The following is a 14951-nucleotide window of genomic DNA, read 5'->3' as shown; positions in this document are numbered from 1 at the left end:
CCTATCTTTTTCATAAATAATTAAAATCTTCAAAAAAATTTTAAAAATTACTTTAAAAAAGAGAGAGTAAGAGACCACAGCACCAGCTTCCTTCAACACAGTGGGTGTGGGGCTTGAACCTGGGTCATCTCTTGGCAAAGCAACACCAAGTGAGCTATTTGACTGCCCCCTAGTGGTGCCTTCTAGCAGAGTGACCATGGAAACATTGAGTCTTAACACATCTTAAAGTCCTTGGTTGGAGAAAAGCTACAAATGAACTTCTCCTCAGTTTGGTGAAATAGTGTGCTAATTGTTCAGCCCCAGGATCACCAGTTCTTGAATTTATGCAGGTCTTTGTAGCCCTTCAGGGGAATGCCATTATCAGGCACAAAAACTAGTTGCTGTTTTTTTTAAGACTCAACTCAACAGAGAATCCCCTCTTTTATCACACTCCAACTTTTTCCACTTGACTGCTTTCCTGGAGCCTTAGTCAGTAGCTTGCATGCTAAACAAATGGGCGATTTAAAGCTCAGAACTGATGAAAAGTATTTTAAAGGAGAAAAACCTTGAGAATTTCAGTAGTTGTTCATCGATAACCAATCAACTGTAGTTCAAGAAAACTGCTTTGCTACATTATTGTTTAAAAGATTATTTTCTTGGAAAAACTGCTGTAGCTTACAATAAGGGTTTTGGGGATTCAGAGCTCTGGTGGTAACAGTATGGAATTATACCCCTGTTGACATGTAATTTTACAAATTAATATTAAATCACTAAGAAAAAAAAGTTAAAAACAAAAAGATTGTTTTCTTTGATATAGTACAGACTCCCAGAAAACAAAAGGGAAGGGAACTGGTGCTCATGGTGTGTGTGTGTGTGTGTGTCTGTGTGTCTGTGTATACTTTCACTTAATCTTTGCAGTAACACTTGGAGTAAGTTTTGGGTGTTCCCCCACCTCTATTTTATAAAGAAGACCAAGGAATAGGGAAGCAAAGTAATTCAATCAAACTCTGGCTGCAGGGCTACAAAGCCTGTGTCTACTTGCAGTTCCCTCATTTCAGCCTTGTACCTTAAAGGAGATCCCAGTTACAGTAATGAAGAAAATGAAAGAGAGTTTAGGTATCTTACTGGTAGTCCACACATCTAATAAATAATAGAACAGCAGGACGTTCCCCCCCCAACTTAACAATTACAAACTCTACCTCCTTTGAAACAGGTAGATAGAGATATCTGTACACCTAAGTCCCTGAATTGTACATTTATTAATTGCAAGCAGGATTAGAATTGTCTCCCCAAGCCTTAATAGATTGTTTGACTGCAACAAGGCTTCAGCCTGTAGGGGGCTCTCTTATTTGTCCAGATAGCATATTTCAGTGCTAATAATTTTCATATGATCAGATTATTTAGTGTAAATTAAAAATATTTTATTATTTATTAATGAGAACAAGAGGAGGAGAGAGAGAAATAACCAGACTTCACCCTGATACATGTGCTGCCAGGGATCAAACTCAGGACCTCAGGCATGAGAGTCCAATGCCATATCCACTGTGCCACCTCCTGGACCACTTTATATATGTTGTCTGTTCTCTAGATGCCGCTGAAGTAAAGCAAGTATATATAACCCAGACAGATCCCCCTGGATAATTCCAGTATTTATACAGATTTGGAATTTTGTCTTAAGATCCTTGACATTTTTCAAAACTTTTAAAGTTACCATACACATTTAATGAAGTTAAAGATATTTGGAGTGTGCTATGAGAACTAAGTTCCAGATTGTTCTGCTACTGTGGCTTTTAATGGGTTCTTATAACTATTTCCTGCTTACTCATCTTAAAAGTTTTCATCTTTATGTGGCCTTTGTATTGTTGTTTTTTCTTCTGCTGTCCCATTTTTCTTTAATTTTTTTCCTTATATTTATTTATTTATTTTTAAACATTTATTTATTTATTTATTTATTCATGAGAGTGATAGGAGGACAGAGAGAAAGAGCCAGACATCACTCTGGTACATGTGCTGCCGGGGATTGAACTTGGAACCTCATGGTTGAGAATCCAATGCTTTATCCACTGAGCCACCTCCCAGACCACATTATCTTTATTTATTTATTAGCTAGAGATAGCCAGAAATTGAGAGGAAGGGGGGGAGAGAGAGACAGAGAGACACCAGCAGCCCTGCTTCACACTCCTGAGGCTTCTCCCCTGCAGGTGGGGCCTGAGGGCTTGAACCCAGGTCCTTGCACACTATAACATGTGTGCTTAACTAGGTGTGCCACTGACCCCCAATTTTTTACCTTCCCCTTCTTCTTTTCAGCAGCAGGTTGTTTTCCTCCTGATTAGCATAGTTTCACAAGTGGTTACATTTTTTTTTAGAAGTCTCCACTAACTCCATCATGATTAGATCACTGTACTTATATTAGATCATTATGTATTAGGCAGAGCTATATTCAAATCTTGGGGATTGAAAGCCAGTTCACCCAGTAGAGCACATGTCTTTACCATGAGAGAGGCTCTGGATTTGAGCCTCGAATCAAGGGAAACTCCATGGATGGTGATGCAGTGTTTTAGTGTCTGTCCCTTTCAGGAATGAAAAGGTTGGTGGCTGGGAGCACATGCATGATTCTAAAGTCATAATAAAAAAATGTCCAAACCTTTGCAGGGAGATTGATTATTGAGGCAGGGCCTTCCTAAATAACTTACATATCACATCCTAACACATCCAAACAGCAAATTAGGCTGTGCAGCATTGTTTGAATTTTTTTTTCATTGTTTGAATTTTAACCCCTCCAAGTTAGCTGCCTTGGGAGGTAAGAGGCTGGCTGGACCTGATGGTTATATATCTAACAGTCTCTGGTGTAAAGTTTCCAGGCCTGGTAACTGCAAAAGCAAAATATTCAAACACACCCAGTAAAAACAAGAAGGATGAGGACTTGTAACTGAAAAAAGACAGACCCAAACAGTTTTGACAGTTTAGATTTATGGTCACTCTGTCCAACAAAGGAAGTGGACTTGGAGGTTTATCTGCAAGGGTTTTTCAACTCCACCCTTTCACAGCCCTGAGCGGCGATAAACCAACTAAGGCTGGGGTGGTAGATATTGGAGAGATCTCATTCTTAAATATTTTCTTTTTTTTTTAAATTTCTTTATTGGGGGACTAAAGTTTTACATCTGAGAGTGAATACAACAGTTTGTACATGCATAACATTTCTCGGTTTTCCACATAACAATACAACCCCCACTAGGTCCTCTGTCATCCTTTTTGGACCTGTATTCTCCTCACCCACCCACCCCAGAGTCTTGTACTTTGGTGCAACATCTCATTCCTAAATGTTTTCTATAGTGAGCCCTATTTTAGGAATCCATAGTTAGTTGCTCAGAAAAGTCAGTGGCACTGAATGAGGGAGAAAGAAAAGTGGAGAGGAAAGGCCTAACGGTTGAAAGAGTTGGAAATCCAAAATTTCTCTATGGCTGGTTGTAATTATTTATGTAGACTTTTGGAACACAGAGAAAGGGTATTAGGGTCTGCTTGAAAGTGAGCTCTCTGTTCATCACGCGAAGAACAGGCTAGCTAGCAGGTGCTCCCCTCCTGGACCCAGCAGCACACTGTGAGCTGGGCATGTCCCTTCCATTTGACAGGCTGGGCTCTGAGTTTCAATAGACAGGTGGAATCATTGTCCGGGGCCACAGGGCTAGCAAGGGCGGGAGGCCAGATTAGGAGGAAATACTGTGAGAGCTTCTCGTTGTAACTGGAATTCGCTTTTGAGCCTTTCTTGGCCGAACTAGTTGGAAATCACCGGTTTCAGAGATTCGAAACCACTGGTTGTGCGTCCATGGATGCCTCCTGGCAGCCACTCTCAGCTGCTCGGTCACTATTTTGGCCAGGGCCCCAGAACCTTCGCGGAAGGCTGCGGGGCTTCCTGGGCCCGCTTCTCCGGATGGCGGGAAAGCAGCCCCCGGGCGGACTGCAGGGGGCGTGAGAGCTGCGGGGGTGGGGGGTGTCAGGCGCCGCCGGGCCTCTGGTGGTCACCCGGGTCGCCGGCGCTCCAAGGCGAGTGCCTGTCCCGGGAGGAGAGCGTGCGCTGGCTAATAAGTAAAGCCCGTCTGGGAAGGGGACAGCCCGGAATCCGGCACTGCACACCCCCACCTCTCCCGCGTCCTTCCGGACCCCGGGCCGCCCAGCGTTGGGCCTGGGGGGCGGGGAGGGGCGCGTGCGCGCGTGCGCGAGCTGTCAGGCCGGGCCCGCCCCCTCCCGCCCCCCGCGCCCCGCCCTGCGCTCCCCCTCTCGCTGTCGGGTGTGGGGCGGGCGGGCTGACTGGCGGGCGCTGCGGCGGCCGTGGCTGCTGCTTCCTCGGGCCATTTTGCTCGGGAGCAACGGGCTAGAGGAGCTGCGGCGAGAACGAGGGCGCGCAGCCACAAGCCGAAGGCAGCGGCGGGCGCGTGGGCACAGGCTCCCCTCGGCCGCAGGGATCTCCAGGGGCGAAGGGATCGCCGCGGAGGGGGACCGGAGAGCCGCGCCAGCCGCGCGGCGCGCCCCTTCCCGCCCCCTGCACCATGAGCTGGGGCACTGAGCTGTGGGTGAGTGAGGGGCCGGCCCGCCGGGCGCGCGGAGTCTACCCGCGGCCTGGGGAGGGGGCGCGGGCCGGGCTGCTCCGGGGAGGCGGTCGCGGTCGGGTCGGAGTCCCTGCGGCCTGGGGAGGAGGCGCGGGTGCGAGTGCCCTTCGGCGGCCTGGGCTCGAGCCGGCGGTGCAAGCCCGATTCGTCCTCCCGAGGCGAGGGCAGCTGGTGGGGGTCCCCGGCGGCCTGGTCGGGGGGCTCAGATCTGGGTGGCCCCCGCGGCCTGGGCAGGGGGCCTCCCTGTCTCCGGCGCCCGGAGGAAGCGGCTTAATCCCCCTGGTCGCGCGACCCTGCGCGGCAGACCCCCTCCGATGGGGGCGTGGAGGCCCCCAGATTTTCCCTCTGCGCTCTATCTGCAGACACCCCTCTGCCGAGTTCTGGCGCTGCTGCTCCCGGTGGAGGTGCGGGCTCATCGGGCTCCTCTCCCGGGGGCGGGGCGGTCTCCGCGGGACCGGTCAGAGGGTTTGACTTTTGGGGTTTAGGGTCGAGAAAGGGTTGTCTTCCCACTGGCGGATGAGGACTTTTGATCGGTGGTGAATTAGGGCGCACTTGTTCTCGAGGTGCAGCTGAGATCAGGTACTCGATGTGGGGACTGCGGCGTTTGACCTGGAGGGGACCGAAATCGGAGTTGGGGTGCTCAGTATGTTATCACCTCCAGGAAGAGGTATTGGGGTAACTCGTTCTCCCACTGCTCAGAGGAAACAGTTAAAATGGGGAAGGCGGGCAGAGGGGCGCTGAGCGGAGGCCCCCAACCTGGGTAAACCAGGGGTGGGTGGGCGAACAGGGGTCAGCCCCGGGGAGCCTAGGCTGCTGGGCTGAAAGCTGGAGCTGGCTTCCCTGCTTGCCTCCGGATTCCCCGGGAAATCATTGGACAAGGGAGGGGCAGTGCAGTGTCCAGAGGGGAGGAGTGGGTGAAATTTCAATCACTACTCTGAGACGTTCCCACTGCGAACCTGGAAGTGCCTCCTTTCAGAATTCCATTTGCAAAGGGTGTGGGGGAGAAAGTGTGGGGTGGTGGTTGCTGTCTGAGCAGAGGCCGAGATCTCTCACTTCTAAAGAAAACAGGGTCATGCCAACTATGAAACCCAGTGCGTCCTTCCCTTCATTTATTTTTCTTGGCTTTAATTGTTTTTACATAACCACTCCTTAGGCGTGGAGCAGCTACTGTTATTAATACCAAATCCTGAAGTCAAGCCGGCCTTAAATTAAGACACTTCACTTATTTTTTTAATATTTTATTTATTTTCCTTTTTTGTTGCCCTTGGTTTTTATCATTGTTGTGGTTATTGTTATTGATGTTGTTGCCGGATAGGACAGAGAAAAATGGAGAAAGGAAGACAAGACAGAGGTGGGGAGAGAAAGATAGACACCTGCAGACCTGCTTCACTGCTTGTGAAGCGACCCCCCTGCAGGTGGGGAGCCGGGGGCTCGAACTGGGATCCTTAAGCCGGTCCTCGAGTTTCATGCCATGTGCACTTAACTTGCTGTGCTTAACCCGACCCCCTTCACTTTTTAAATAATTATTTATTCCCTTTTGTTGCCTTTGTTGTTTTTATTGTTGTAGTTATTATTGTTGTTATTGATGTCGTTGTTGGATAGGACAGAGAAAATGGAGAGAGGAGGGGAAGACAGAGTGGGGGAGAGAAAGATAGACACCTGCAGACCTGCTTCACCGCCTGTAAAGCGACTCCCCTACATGTAGGGAGCCGGGGGCTCGAACCGGGATCCTTATGAGGGTCCTTGCGCCTTGCGCCACGTGCGCTTAACCCGCTGCGCTACTCCCCCCCTTCATTTTTTTTTTTGAAGGAAACTTTATTTTTAATTTTTCCCTTTTGTTGCTCTTGTTTATCGTCGTTGTTATTATTATTGTTGTTGTTATTGCTGTCATTGTTGTTGGATAGGACAGAGAGAAATCGAAAGAGGAAGGGAAGACAGAGGGGGAGAGAAAGAGAGCCACCTGCAGACCTGTTTCACCGCCTGTGAAGCGACTCCCTTGCAGGTGGGAAGCTGGGGGCTCGAACTAGGATCCTGATGTCTGTGTGCTTTCCGCCCGCTGCACCACCAGCTGGCTCCCTAAGACACTTTATTTTATAAACACTCTCTATGTCTAGAGGAACTCAAAATTGAAGTTGATGCTTACATATACCCGTTTTTAAAATAAAGTGGCAGTACTCACTGAGCCAGGGAATAGCCCATTGTGCTGGAGCACAGAATTTGTGTACCTGAGATCCTCAGCTCACCCCCCAGCACCATCTTATGCCAAGAGCTGAGCAGTGTTCTGGTCTTTTCTTAGTGTGTGTCTCTCTCATGAATATAAAGAACTGCATATATCTTTTAAAAAACAATTCTACTCGCCTGCATTTTCAGTACCTTTCTTTTGGGGGTGTAGAATGATGGAGAGGAATGTAAGAGGAAGGAGCTGTGAAACTGAATTGATTGGCCTAGGAGATGAGATAGCACAGTAGTTGACCTCTGGACTCAGACGCGTAAGGACCTCAGTTGGGATTCCCCAGCACTGTGCATACTGGAGCACTGCCCTTACTTCTCCTCTTTTCTTTTCTCATTTTCTCGTGAAGTAAGATAAATCTTCAAACAAAACAAAACAAGCAGGGCAGTGAAATAGCTCATTTGGATAGCGTATTGCTTTGTTGCTTTGCTATATGTAAGATCCAGGTTCAAGGCCAACACCCCCCCACCCCCAACCCCCACCCCCACCCCCACTGCACTTATGGAAGCTTCGGTGCTGCGGTCTCTTCTCCGTTTTCCTCCTCTTCTCTCTTTCTTCTTATTTTATTTAAATAATTTTTATTATCTTTATTTATTGGATAGAGACAGCCAGAATTTGAGAGGGTCGGAGAAGAGAGACACCTGCAGCCCTGCTTTACCACTTACAAACCTTTCCTGATGTCCGTGCGCAGGTGGGGACCAGGCTCAAACCCGAGCATTGTAACTCAACCAGTGTACCACTTCCTGGCCCCTCTTTCTTTCTTTTAAAACATATTTTTTATGTATGTATGTCAGTGAAGAGTTAAGAAAAACCAAAACAAACAAACAAACAAACAAAAAGCCATCCCATGAGCATATCAGCCTTTTCTCTGGAATGGCTCTTATCAAGAGATTAATAGAAGGGAAGTCTAGAATACATTATTTGCACCAAGAGAAGTGCAAAATCTGGTTTTAAGGTAAAAAACCAAGATGCTTAAGGGTACAAGTTGCATTGTGTTGTTATTTGTTTATCAGAGAGGAGGGAGAGCAGCTGAAGAGAACCAGCAGCACTCTGGCACGTGCCATGCTGGGGGTCAAACTCAAGTTCTTATTTCAAATAAGAGAGTCAAATAAATAAGCCTTCAGTTGTGGGAGTCGAGAGCCTTGGGGATGTGGCTGCTTTGGGCAGCCAGGCTCAGGGTAGTGATTGAGGGTTTGCCTTGAATGGTGGCTTTGGGATAGTGCACATGTGTAATGAGATAATGATGGGGTGCTCAAGCCGGATTTGGCAGATTCAGGCTTCTTGATGGAGAGAGATGGAGCTATGGTTTGGGTGGTCATGAGCTATTTCTAACAGGTGGTTGCAGCTTGCATAGATGGTTGGAAACACCAGGTTTTACACATTTTAGTTCTTTAGCAATAGTCCAGGAAGACTATAATAATAATAAATAATAATAATAATAATGACTGGGGAACCAGTATATTGGTTATGCTTAAGATGCTCATGCCTGAGGCTCAAGGCCTCAGGTTCAATTCCAGCACCATCATAAGCTAGAGCTAAGCAGTGCTGTAGTCCCTCTGACTCCTAATGTGTATTTTCCTCCCTGTGTCTCTCTCATAGAAAATAAATAAAATATTGGGGGTGGGTGGCGGTGTACCTGGTGAGTGTACGCATTACAGTATGCAAGGATCTAGGTTTCAGTCCTAGTCCCCACCTGCAGTGAAACAGTGTTGCAGGTGTGTCTCTCTCCATCTACTTCTTCCATCTCAATTTCTCTGTCTTTATCCAAAATAAATAAATACTATAAAAATAAATACAGTAAAACTAAATAAAATATTAAAAGCAAAACAGCAGCCTAGGATATGGTATGATGTAATGGATACATGCAGAGTTCCATCCCTGGCAGCCCATGTGCCAGAGTGATGTCTGGTTCTCTTTTTCACTCTCTCCTTCTATGTTCCTCTTTAATATATTAAAACAAAGCAAGAACAAAAAGAAACCTACAGTCTTTACAAGCATCTCTTAGACTTGATAAGCTCTATGATGATTATCAGAAGGAAGTTGGGGGCACAGGATTGGGCTGGTGGGTGTGGTGAATTGTACACAAACAAATGTGGAGGTGGGAACATACCCCTGGACTATTATAATTTTGTAAACCACTGTTAAATGACTGATGATGAAAAGGAAAAAGTAATAACAACAACAAAATAAAAACCCTACAGATTGCTAACATGCACTTTACATTAAAGGACTGCTTTCAAACCACATCCTGCTTTGTAGCATCTCTCTCTCTCTCTCTCTCTCTTTCTCTTTTCCTCTCTCTCACACACACACCTCTATAGGTGTAAATGTTCATATTCTAGGAAATTTGTGAGAAATCATGAAATATCGGCAAGTTACTGTGCAGCTGTAAAGCAGTAAAAATAATCTGAAAACGTTACTTGCTATGGCTTTATTGGGTTCATTTGTTTTTATTTTACTTATTTTTATTTTTGTGTCAGAGAGAGAAAGAGACAGGAAGACAGACAGAGGGGGAGAGACACGCAAACAGTGAAGCCCCCCACCCTTGTAGTGCCAGATTAAAACCTGGGCTACTGTAGGTCCAAGCAGGCACCCCATACAGTAGGGAGCTATTTTTTTCCTTTTAAGAGCAACATCTTTTTCTTTTCTTTTAATTATTTATTTTCTTTTGTTGACCTTGCTGTTTTATCATTTTTGTGGTTATTATTGTCATCGTGTTGGATAGAACAGAGAGAAATGGAGAGAGGAGGGGAAGACAGAGAGGGGGAGAGAAAGATAGACACCTGCAGACCTGTTTCACAGCCTGTGAAGCAACTCCCCTGCAGGTGGGAAGCCGGGGGCGAACTGGGATTCTTAAGCCGGTCCTTGTGCTTCGCGCCACGTGTGCTTAACCCGCTGCACTACCTCCAGACTCCCAGGGAGCTATTTTCTACAGTCCTGGATTGCATTTAGATTGGGGCTTTCAGCTTTAGTATTAGAAGATCATAACAAAGTTAATATCTGTTTCAAAATGTGATAGTTTAAAATTTTTTATTTTAATTAAATAATTATCTATTTTGCCTCAGGGTTATTGCTGGGGCTTAGTGCCTACACTACGAATCCACTGCTCCTGGAGGCCATTTTTCCCATTTTGTTACCCTTGTTGTTGTTATTATTGTTACTGTGGTTATTGTTATTGCTGTTGTTGTTGCTGGATAGGACAGACAGAAATTGAGAAGAGGGGAAGACAGAGAGAGGGAGAGAAAGACACCTGCAGACGTGCTTCACCGCCGTGAAGCAACCCCCTGCAGGTGGGGAGCCGGTGCCTCCAGCCAGGACCCTTATGCTGGTCTTTGAGCTTTAGTGCTTTGGTTCATTTCTTTTTTCTTTCTTTTTTGTTTTAACCAGAGCAGTGCTCAGCTCTTGCTTATGGTGGTGAAGGGGATTGAACCTGGGACTTTGGAGCCTCAGGCAAGAAAATCTCTTTGCATAACTGTTATGCTATGTACCCCTGCCCTGCAGTGCTCTGGTTAAAAAAAAAATTATTTATGAGAGAAACAGCATCACTCTGACATCCATGGAGCCAGGGATCAAACTCATATCCATGCAAACTAGTTTTGCATTCCACCCATCGCACAACCTCTGAAGCCACAGAATAGGTAGGATTCAATGCTAGCCTGCACAGTCAGAGTCAAAAGAGAGATTTTCTGTCAGATTAACAATGACTTGTTATAAAAAAAGTGTTAATAGGGTGCATAATAGGTTGCACTGACTTGAAGTTATAACTGGTCATTGGAGAAATGACAAAGCATTGCGTTTATATTTTGTTCTAACCTACTTATTAGAAGGAAGTGATAAGTTGTCGAAGCATAGGTTTGCTTTTTTATTAGGTTGCTCACTAAAGTGATGTATAAATACATCCATTGGAAAGTTTAACTTTCTTCACTGTAGTTCTACTCTGCACCTCAGGGACATAACCTGCTTTTGGATCCTAGTGTGGCCTCTCTGCTGTCTTAAAAAAAAAAAAAGATCTAGTGTAATTATATATATATATAATTTATTGGATAGAGAGAGAGGCTGAGAGGGGAGGAAATAGCATAATGGTTATGCAAAGAGGCTCTGAAGTACCAAATTCAATCCGCTGTACCACAGTAAACCAGAGCTGAGCAGTGCTCTGGGTTTTTTTTCTATATCTCTCTTATTAAAATGAAATAAATAGGCCAGGTGATGGCACACCTGGTTGAGTGCATATGTTACAGTGTGCAAGGACCTGGGTTCGAGTCCCTGGCCCCCCCCTGCAGGGGGAAAGCTTCACAAGTGGTGAAGAAGGTCTGCAGGTGTCTCTCTGTCTCTTTCCCTATCACCCCCTTCCCTGTCGATTTCCGGCTGTCTCTATCCAAATAAATAAATAAAAATAATTTTAAAAATTTTAAAAAAAGATTGAAGGGAATAAAATAAAATAAAATAAATAGGGGCCGGGTGGTGGCGCTTCTCGTTGAGCGCACGTATTACAATGCGCAAGAACCCAGGTTCAAGCCCCCAGTCCCCACCTGCAGGAGGAAAGCTTTGCAAGTAGTGCAGGTGTCTCTCTGTCTCTCTCCCTCTTTGTCACCCTCTTGATTTCTGGCTGTCTCTATCCAATAAATAAAGATAATTAAAAAAAATAAATAAAAGATTCTTTAAAAAAATAATGCAGAGATAAAGAAATCAAGAGGGAAGGAGATAGAAAAGGAGAGAGACCTGCAATGCTGCTTTGCTGTTTGCGTAGCTTTCCCCCTGCAGGTGGGGTCTGGAGTCTGTGTCCTGGTGCATTGTAACAGGGGCATTCAACTGGATGTATAACTGCCTGGTCCCTACTTATTTTATATTAGATAGATAGATCGATAGATCCCTATTTATTTTATATTATGTAGATAGAGAGAGAGAGAGGAGGGAGGGAGACACCTAGAGCACTGCTCAGCTCTGGTTTATGGTGGTGCTGAGATTGAATTTGGAACATCAGAGCCTCAGGCATGGAAGTCTTTTGCATAACCATAGTGCTATCTCCCTAGCTCCTTTCAGCCATTTTTATTTATTGATAGGGTTCACTTTAGTGCTTATAAGAAATGGAGTAGCTCGGGGAGTTAGGCGGTAGCGCAGCGGGTTAAGCGCAGGTGGTGCAAAGCACAAGGACCGGCATAAGGATCCCGGTTAGAGCCCCCAGCTCCCCACCTGCAGGGGAGTTGCTTCACAGGAGGTGAAGCAGATCTGCAGGTGTCTGTCTTTTTCTCCCCCTCTCTGTCTACCCCACCTCTCTCCATTTCTCTCTGTCCTATCCAACAACAAAGATATTAATAACAACAATAACAATAACTACAACAGTAAAACAACAAGGGCAACAAAAGGAAATAAGTATATTAAGAAAAAAAGAAATGGAGTGGCTCAAGATACCAACAGCATGACACTTGAAGAATACATATTGGTTCATGTAGTAAAGAGCCACCTGTCCTAATTGTAATGTATATTTATTTATTTATTTATTTATTTATTTATTTATTTGTTTCAAACTTTATTCATTCCCTTTTGTTGCCTTTGTTTTATTGTTGTAGTTATTATTGTTGCCATCGTTGTTGGATAGGACAGAGGGAAATGGAGAGAGGAGGGGAAGACAGAGTTGGGAGAGAAAGATAGACACCTGTAGACCTGCTTCACCGATTGTGAAGAGACTCCCCTGCAGGTGGGGAGCCGGAGGCTCAAACCGGGATCCCTACACCAGTCCTTGCACTTTGTGCCATGTGTGCTTAACCTGCTGCGCTACTGCCCGACTCCCTATTGTAATAATTTTTGACCCTGTGTTTTTAGGACAATGCACTACATATGTGTATTTGACATTATGTTAAATAGGGTGACATTGATTGCGGAACACTTTGAAGCGGCAACGGTAAGAGCCTACCAACTGTACCAGGACAATGACTCATAGTAGGAATTGAATGCATGCTTACTGACCAAATGAATCCTTTTATTTCCTTTTGTTCTTAACATTTATTTAAAAAAATAATTGGAAGTTAGTACAGTACCTTCCCATTCCTTGGAAGATGAACATTTTTTCATACTTCTTAATTTTTTAGTACTCATTTTTATTGAGTTTTTGGGGGTGGGGTGGTAGAGATAGAGAACGGAGAAGGCAGAGAGAGGCAGAGAGTGAAAGAGCCCGTAGCACCAATGTCATGGGGGCTGGGCTCAAACATGGGTTGCCCACATGACAAAGCAGCATGACATGGTTAGTGAAATAGTAGCTGTTTTACTGGCTTTTAGCAGACTATTTCTTGGAGCAGTTTAATTTCACAACAAATTTGGGCAAGAGGTTCATATTCCCATGTGACTCCCACAAATGCACACAGTCTAGGAATCTTTTAACATTTAAAATAGGGTTCTGAAAGGTGTTTTTTTTCTCTTATGTCAATACTAGTTATGCTTGATCTGCACATGTGTTTACATAATACTGTCATGTAAGTGTATTACATTTTTATCTTTTAGATTTATTTTACCAGAGCATTGCACAGCTGTGGCTTATTGGGATGCCCCAAGCATGAGAGCTTTTTTTTTTTTTTTTTTTAATAACTATCTTGCTATTTCTCAGTTCTTTAGTATATTAAAGGCTTAAAGGAGGTAATACTGATTAAAATGTATTTTATTATTTTTACTTATTATTATTTTTTCCACCAGGGTTATCGCTGGGCCTCTGTGCCTGCACTATGAATCCACTGCTCCTGTAGCCATTTTCCCCCCATTTCTTGGATAGGACAGAGAGAAATTAAGAGGGGTGGGGGGAAATAAAAGGGAAAGAGAAAGATACCTGCAGACCTGCTTCACACTTGTGAACAAGCCTCCCTGCAGGTGGGGGGGCTGGAGCTCACACCGGGATTCTTGCATGGATCCTCACACTTCACACTATGTGTACCTTAATAAACCTGTTTGCCACTGCCTGGCCGCTCTGATTTTTTTTTTTTTTTAACATTGAAGTGATTTACTGTAAGTAGTTCTAAATTATGGAAGATTATTACCTTTTCTTACTGAATGGAGTAAAATACTAAATGGAGTGTGTGTGTGTGTGTGTGTGTGTGTGTGTGTGTGTGCGCGCGCGCGCGGGGGTTTTATCAGAGCACTGATTAGCTCTGGTTTATGGTGTTTTTGGGAATGAACCTGGGGCTTTTGAGCCTCAGGCTTGAAAGTCTCTTTTTGCATAACCTTTATGCTATCCACCCCCACCCAAACACTGTGTTTAAGGAAAGGAAAATGATACAGTATAAGGGCTTGAATAGAAAATTGAGTAGGGAATCTGGCGGTAGCACAGCGGGTTAAGTGCACATGGCACAAAGCACAAGGACCGGTGTAAGGATCCCGGTTTGAGCCCCTGGCTCCCCACCTGTAGGGAGTCGATTAACAAGCGGTGAAGCAGGTCTGCAGGTGGCTTGTCTTTCTCTTCCCCCTCTCTGTCTTCCCCCTCCTCTCTCCATTTCCCTCTGTCCTATCCAACAACAATGACATCGATAATAACTACAACAATAAAACAGTAAGGGCAACAAAAGGGAATAAACAAAATATTTAAAAAAAAAGAATTGAGTTAAGGGGGCTGGGTGGTGGTGTACTCATAGTGTGAGGCACAAGGACCCGTGCAAGGATCCGGGTTGGAGCCCACTGCTCCTCACTTGCAGGGGGAGAAGCTTCACAAGCAGTGAAGTAGATCTGCAGGTGTTTATCCTCCCTCTCTGTCTTCCCCCTCCTCTCTCAATTTCTCTCTGTTCTATCCAATAAAATGGGTGGGAAAATGGCCTTCAGGAACAGTGGATTCATAGTGCTGGCACAGAGCCCTGGAGGGGAAAAAAAAAGAGTTAAAGAGAAAAGGTAGACCGAAAGTAAGTTTGCCTAGTGTGCCAAATTAACAACTTTTAGCTAAAGCTCTATTTTATTTTATCTTATTTATCATTCAGAGATGTGCTTGGGATAAAAATAGTAAGATCAACAGGGAAGCATTTCTCTTGAACTTTGAGGAGTAGAGCAGAACTCCTCCAAAGATAGATTAAATCCAGCTTAATTCTGTCCTCCCTACCTCTCCATTAAAATAGGCTCTCCTGGAAGTCGGGCGGTAGGTAGTGCAGCGGGTTAAGCGCAGGTGGCAC

The 14951-nt window shown here is 45.0% G+C and overlaps 1 protein-coding gene across 1 annotated transcript in view; it reads right to left on the bottom strand.

Annotated features, from left to right (window-relative positions):
• Window positions 1–14951, bottom strand: part of GPR107 (G protein-coupled receptor 107) — a 352434-nt gene that overhangs the window by 94803 nt on the left and 242680 nt on the right. The gene's annotated exons all lie outside the window — the stretch shown is intronic.

The sequence above is a fragment of the Erinaceus europaeus genome, chromosome 10, assembly GCF_950295315.1.
Source record: "Erinaceus europaeus chromosome 10, mEriEur2.1, whole genome shotgun sequence".
In the NCBI taxonomy this organism is placed as follows: Eukaryota; Metazoa; Chordata; class Mammalia; order Eulipotyphla; family Erinaceidae; genus Erinaceus; species Erinaceus europaeus.
Note: the sequence above shows the minus strand (reverse complement) of the source record. Positions and strands in the feature narration are given on the sequence as shown.